We start from the raw sequence: 7,346 nt of genomic DNA, 5'->3' as shown, positions 1-7,346 counted from the left end.
CCATTTTTTATTTTTTGTTTAGGCCTATTTATGAGTTCTATTCTTGATTATAAATATTTCACCGAAGAGCATATTGAAGGCTGATTGGCATTTATATCCTTCAGTCAAGTTAATATGAAATTTAAATTTATATTACTCTAAAAATTCATCACTCTAAATTTACCAGAAATTTATTACTCTAGCCTAACTTTATCAGTTATGCTGTAATTGTCTGGGAATAATATTTTACCCGATTTACCTGAGGGCCACTAACCCGAGTGGCCTCAGTGAGAACAGGAAGTCGTCGGCTTGTTGAAGGTTCCCTTCCCCCTCCCAGTTTGCCTTCATGATTTTTTCCAGGTATATTTTGAAATTCAGCACAGTTTTGGCAGTTATGGGTTTGGTGGGTCGGCAGTTCCATTGATCAATAACCCTGTGGGTGAAAAATGGCCCACTGCCTTTTGACGAAAGGCGGTGGAGTTTCTGACGGGGGAAGGAAGAGACAATTGCGCATCGCGTCCCGCAGGCGTGGTGCGGCCAGCCTGGGTGGCATAAAAGGCGCGGGAAGTCAGGTCCCGCTCTCACTCCCTCTCCCGACCAGGTCCAAGATTCACGAAGCGGCTCCACGCTCAGCACCACGCCTCATCGACACGTGGGCCAGTACCCTTACCACTTCTACGTTTTGTTTACTGTGTACACGGGATTTCTCAAGCAATCGGACTCCCTCTCCGCTACTATGGTCCCACAACTGATATTCTCCGATCCTTTGGGGCCTTCCACATCCCAGGCCGGTACCGCAGGGGCCCCCTGCCCTACCCAGCAAACCCTAAGGTAAGAGAGTTTCCTGTACAAGTTAGTCAGGACTACCCCAAGTGCTGGCGTGTGTTTGCGCCGTCCCTCGCGGCCCGTTCGTTCCGCTTAGCTAGTTCCCTAGGGCCTTCCGCCTGCTTGCCTCCCTGGGGTTGCTGGCGTTTCTCCAGGTCGGGACTGGTGCGCTGGTTATCTGCGGCGACTTCATGTGGCCTGGTTTCGGTGGTCCTGTGCCCTGGGGCCCGGCCCTATTGCGTGCTCGGTGGACCATTCGTCCCAGGTGTGCCCTCCCCGGTTTGCTGTGCCCCTAGGCTTGCCCTAGGGGCCATGTTTCGCCCGCGCCTGGCCGTGCGTGCGCGGCCAGGCTCCTTCTGTGGTCTGGCATCGCCCTCTGTGGCGACGCCACGCGGCGGTTTCCGGGGTTCTGAGCCCTGGGGCCCAAGCCCGGTAGGCGGCGCCCACGTGGCTTTGAGCTCGGTGAAGCACTCGCCCCAAGGATGCCCTTCGTTTCCTTCCCCGGAACCTGGTTTGTTGCGCCCTCTTGGCTTGGCCCTAGGGGCCAGGGTTCGTGATGCACTTGGACGTGCGTGACCGGCCAGGTTCCCTGCGAGCGTCCTGGCGTCACCCTGGTGGCGACGCCTCCTGGCCGGGTTTTTAGTTGTCTTTGTCCCTAGGGCCCGACCCTAGGGGCCCATGCCAAGGACGGCATCACCCACGTGGCATGGAGCTCCAGGAGCGCTTGCCTTGGGCTGTGTTCGCTTCCTTCCTGTCCTTCTCCCTTTTCGCCCTCGGGCAGGAGACGCCCTTGTGGCGGCGGTGCCCCGGTGGGTAGGCCCAACACTTTCTTGTTTGGCTGACTTGCGTCAGCCGGTGTCGTCCGGCATGTTCTTCTGATGTTTGTCTGGACGGTGATGCCCTGCTTGTTCGTCCCAGTTGTTTGTCCGTCCGGTGTTGCTCGTTTTGTCCGTATCTAGGCGTTTTGCCTGGCTGGGGTAGATCAGCCTGTTCGTTCCTAGACGTTAGTCTGGCTGGTGTAGCACAGCCTGTTTGTCCCTGTAGTTTGTCTGGCTGGTGTAACCCAGCCTGTTCGTCCTAGACGTTTGTCTGGCTGGTGTAGCCCAGCCTGTTCGACCTAGACGTTCGTCTGGCTGGTGTAGCCCAGCCTGTTCGTCCTAGACGTTTGTCTGGCTGGTGTAGCCCAGCCTGTTTGTCCTAGAAGTTGTCTGGCTGGTGTAGCCCAGCCTGTTTGTCCTAGAAGTTTGTCTGGCTGGTGTTGCCAAGCGTATTCGTCCCTAGACGTTTGTCTGGCTGGTGTAGCCCAGCTTGTTCGTACTAGACGTCTGTCTGGCTGGTGTAGCCCAGCCTGTTCGTCCCTAGACGTTTGGCCGCTTGGTGTAGCCCAGCTTGTTCGTCCCAGTTGTTGTCTGGCCGGAGTAGGCCAGCTTGTTCGCCCCAGACGTTTGTCTGGCTGGTGTAGCCCAGCTCGTTTGCCCAGACGTTTGTCTGGCTGGTGTAGCCCAGCTCGTTCGCCCAGACGTTTGTCTGGCTGGTGTAGCCCAGCTCGATTCGCCCCAGACGTTTGTCTGGCTGGTGTAGCCCAGCTCGATTCGCCCCAGACGTTTGTCTGGCTGGTGTAGCCCAGCTCGTTCGTCCCAGACGTTTGTCTGGCTGGTGTAGCCCAGCTCGTTCGCCCAGACGTTTGTCTGGCTGGTGTAGCCCAGCTCGTTCGCCCAGACGTTTGTCTGGCTCGTGTAGCCCAGCTCGTTCGTCCCAGACGTTTGTCTGGCTGGTGTAGCCCAGCTCGTTCGCCCCAGACGTTGTCTGGCGGGTGTAGCCCAGTTCGTTCGTCCCAGACGTTTGTCTGGCTGGTTTCGCCTGCTTGTTCGTCCCAGTCGTTCGTCTGGCTTTTGAAGCCAGTCTGTTCGTCCCAGTTGTTTGCCTGGCTGGTGTAACCCAGCTTGTTCTTCCCAGTCGTTTGTCTGTCTGTTGAAGCCCAGCGTGTTCGTCCCAGTTGTTCGTCCGGTCGGTGTAGCTCAGCTTGTTTGTCCCAGTCGTTTGCCTGGCTGGTGTAGCCCAGCTTGTTCGTCTCAGCTGTTTGTCTGGCTGGCGCAGCCCTGCTTGCTCGTCACAGACGTTTTGTCTGGCCGGTGGAGCCCGGCTTGTTCGTACACGGATGTTCAGTCTCATCCGGTGATGGTGTAGCCCGGTGTAGCCCGTTCTGTTCGTACCCAGTCGTCTGGGATGGCCGGTGTATCCCGGCTTGTTCGTACCCAGTCGTTTGGGCTGGCCGGTGTATCCCGGTTTGTCCGTCCCCAGGTGTTTGCTGGCCCCGGTGTCCCACGTTTGTTCGCCCCAGCCGTTTGGCCTGGTCGGGGTAGACCGGCCCGTTTGTACCTTGACGTCTCGTCCACTCGGTAGCCGCCTGTTGTTCCTGCACGTACACGTTCCCTCCTGTTTCCCTGTCCTGTCCTCCTGCGCAGGCGCATGCCGTCGGGCGGTCTGCCCGCTTGGGAGGGCTATGTTATGTTATTATCTTTTATTTAAGTTTCTAAATTAATTATTGCATTGTTCAGCTTAGTTATGCCTTGTATTTACTTACTATTCCTCTAGCAGCGTTAATGCAGTGTCCATTGCTGTGGGATACTCAACTAATTTTGTTTCACTTTTGAGAATATTATTGCTAGGCTAGCCATTCTCCCTTGATTAATACTGTTTTAATAACCATTCCATCCCTTGAACATTACAGTTTTACGCTATCCAAACCATACCATGCACATTACTGCTTAACCTACCATCCTATCCCTTGATTAATCCCGCTTTAAGCTACCAAATCTTCCCATGATTACCACTGTTTCTTTTATTTGTTCAGCTTATATGCAAGTACATTATATTACGGTCTTATTCTATTATTAGAATATATTATTCCCCTCCCGTTCTCACTGTTCTGTTCTACTCCTCCAGGGTAGGCTCATGCCGTAGAGCGGTCTGTCGGTTTGGGTGAGCTACGCCATGTTATCATTTATTTAAGTTCCCTAAATTATTTTATTACTTTGTTCAGCTTTCAGTTATGCCTTGTATTTACTTACTATTCCTGTTGCAGCGTTAAGGCAGTGTCCATTACCGTGGGATATGCAAATAATTTTGTTTTCACTTTTGAGACTATTATTGGTTTACTCTAGACCATCTATTCCATGAATAAGTACTGTTTAATTAACCAATCTATCCCATGAACTTTACAATTTTAATCTATCCAAACTATACCATGCATATATTACTGTTCAACCTAACCATCCTATACCTTGTATAGTCCTGCTTTAATCTACCCAAATTATCCATGATTATCACTGTTTACTCTTTTATTTGTTCAGCTTAAATACAAGTATATTATATCTTTTATTTGTTCAGCTTAAATACAAGTATATTATAATACGGTCTTAAGCTATTTACTTGTTCAGTTTCAGTTTCTTGTATTTACTCCGCTATTTATTCTCTGTTTCTAGCACTGCTTACGCCTCATGCCTTTCTTACTGTTTTGGCCTCGCTATGTTATTTATATTATTTAAGTTTCTAAGATTAATTTGTTACATAGTCCAGCTCCAGTTATGCCCGGTATTTACTTAATAACACTGTTGCAGTGTTAAAGCAGTGTACATTTCTAGTGGGATACTCAAATAATTTTGTTTTTACTTTTGAGATTATTATTGTTTGAATTCTTCTATACTATACCACGATTAATACTGTCTTAATATAAACAAACTATACAATGAGTAATACGGTCTTATTATAACCAAACTATACCATGAATATTACTGTCCATTCTATACATGAATATTACTCTCTTAATCTATTTTAACTGCTCAGAGTTTATTACATTGGTTTTATTACGATAGCATTGGCTATGTCCGGTATTCTCAATCACTATGGACACTTAACTTTACCTTGCTTTTGTCTACTTGTGTATGTGACGGTTGCCGGTGCGGCAGCTGGGCCTCCCTGCCTGTTTTCCCCCGTTAGACCTGTCGATGCTTACTTTTTCATTTTCCGCAGTGGCGAGAAGCCGGATCACGCAGCAACTGCAACACGGAAGAGGGCTCGGGCGACGTCGCGTGAGGACAACAGCGCAGTGGGGTGAGGACGCAGCCGGCCTTCGCTTCGCCTCCCCCCCTCGGGGGCCTCCTCGGGCGGCTCTGATGTGCACGGCGACCACACTTCCCAGAGGCCACTGCCGGCAAAGCGGCGGGTGGCACAGCGTCGCAGCCTCCACCTTTTTCGGCCGACGATTGGACGACGCTGCAGGCGCCCATCGCGCAGGCTCGGGGGCCCTCTCATGTCACAAGCCTTCAGGGCATGGGAACCACCGAGGCAGACCCTGCCGCGGCTGCTACAGCCGCCCCTGCCCCCCACCTTCACCGACCGTCGCCCACGGGCCAAGGCCAGGGGGCATAAGTCGAGGCGATGTGCGAGCTCCTCCAGTTTGTCCTCCTTCCTTCCTAGTTTTGTAGCGTAGTTGCTCTGCCTCCCTGAGGTTTCCCTCGCGGCCAGCGGGCACTCGCCCTTCGGGGGGGGGGGTCCGGCCTGCTGGCCTGCGGGGTGGGGGTGCAGCGCCCGTCCCCAAGTGTTCCGCTGTCCGCAGCTACTACTTTGACTTTACAGACATTCTACTAGTAAGCCCTACCTTGTCAGGTAATTCCTTCCTTGGCGGCTCGGCCTCTGGCCTGGGGTTATTTTCTTCTCCAAATACATATCAGGCTTCCCCAGTCACTATGTTTTCTGCCGCCTGATTATTCTCCAGCTAGGGTTTCCCTTATGTTATGTTGTTCACTTTGGTGTCCTGTTATACTTAGTATTAGATTTGTTACATTCGCCTCACTGCTAATTCTAGACATTAGGACATTAGGTTTCTGCAGAGTTTGTTACTAGGCTATAAGATTACGTTTTACTACGGGTGTACAATTTAAGATGTTTCGTGTACTTTGCGTTAGCCACGGCTATGTTATACATTTGTTAAGTCCTATTTAAAAGCCTGCTTTACTTCTGCAGAATTATTTATCATGTCAATAAAATTACGCCCCCAAGGCTTGGTGTCTTCCTTCCCCTGATCAGAAAATGGCCCACTGCCTTTTGACGAAAGGCGGTGGAGTTTCTGACGGGGGAAGGAAGAGACAATTGCGCATCGCGTCCCGCAGGCGTGGTGCGGCCAGCCTGGGTGGCATAAAAGGCGCGGGAAGTCAGGTCCCGCTCTCACTCCCTCTCCCGACCAGGTCCAAGATTCACGAAGCGCCCACCCTCCTCCCCCTTTCTGCTGGCTGCCAGTTCTCACGGTTCTGACTACGTCAGTCGTTGTTCCTCACGTTTTCCTCCCGTTTCACTGGGGATGGGTGGGGGGGTGCAGCGCCCGTCCCCAAGTGTTCCGCTGTCCGCAGCTACTACTTTGACTTTACAGACATTCTACTAGTAAGCCCTACCTTGTCAGGTAATTCCTTCCTTGGCGGCTCGGCCTCTGGCCTGGGGTTATTTTCTTCTCCAAATACATATCAGGCTTCCCCAGTCACTATGTTTTCTGCCGCCTGATTATTCTCCAGCTAGGGTTTCCCTTATGTTATGTTGTTCACTTTGGTGTCCTGTTATACTTAGTATTAGATTTGTTACATTCGCCTCACTGCTAATTCTAGACATTAGGACATTAGGTTTCTGCAGAGTTTGTTACTAGGCTATAAGATTACGTTTTACTACGGGTGTACAATTTAAGATGTTTCGTGTACTTTGCGTTAGCCACGGCTATGTTATACATTTGTTAAGTCCTATTTAAAAGCCTGTTTTACTTCTGCAGAATTATTTATCATGTCAATAAAATTACGCCCCCAAGGCTTGGTGTCTTCCTTCCCCTGATCAGAAAACCCTGATTCAAAGTTATATTAGTCTGATTGGCAATTATATTATCCTGACTGTCAATTTATATAAAAAAATTATATCAAAGAGATATTTATGTTGTGGTGCTTGTGGGTTCTATTACGTCTATCAATGGAGAGTTTCAGATCAGGGTTAGTATTTAGGAACAAGGTTTTGTACTTGTAAATAGCACAAGAGAATGTGTAGAGCGAGTGTATATGTAGCATGTTCAGGGATTTTAAACAGAGAGGTTGGGTGTTGTTTGAAGACAGTTTTATTGTTATGATAGCACATTTTTGTTGGGTGATGATGGGTTTGAGGTAGTTTGCAGTGGATGAATGAACCCCATGCATAGATACTGTATGTTGAGATACCAACATTAATTTACAAAAAAAGCCTCTAGATTTTTAGCTCCAGCCATTGCATTGCTCTACAACAAATTATTTGAACTCTAAACCTTTCCTGATATTTTGAGAAAAAAAGCAAGAGTAACCTTAGTCCATAAAATCAGCAATCTCACTGAAGTCAACAATTATAGACCAATATCAATTCTGCCGATTTTGTCTAAATTATTTTAAAGTTAATTTACACGCAGCCTTACTCCTATTTATACTTAGTTCTTCCCATAATGGCTTCAGGCCCAAAAAAGGACCAATCATGCCCAGTTA

The 7,346-nt window shown here is 49.5% G+C and overlaps 1 long non-coding RNA gene across 1 annotated transcript; it reads left to right on the top strand.

Moving 5' to 3' along the window:
• The first annotated feature begins 428 nt into the window (after window positions 1–428).
• Window positions 429–6,654, top strand: LOC123751936 (uncharacterized). The gene is made up of 2 exons (XR_011230405.1): window positions 429–810; window positions 4,837–6,654. It is a non-coding gene; the product is annotated as an uncharacterized lncRNA (long non-coding RNA).
• The last annotated feature ends 692 nt before the right edge of the window (window positions 6,655–7,346 follow it).

Source organism: Procambarus clarkii, chromosome 35, assembly GCF_040958095.1.
Source record: "Procambarus clarkii isolate CNS0578487 chromosome 35, FALCON_Pclarkii_2.0, whole genome shotgun sequence".
In the NCBI taxonomy this organism is placed as follows: Eukaryota; Metazoa; Arthropoda; class Malacostraca; order Decapoda; family Cambaridae; genus Procambarus; species Procambarus clarkii.
This window is presented reverse-complemented; position numbering and strand designations above follow the sequence as displayed.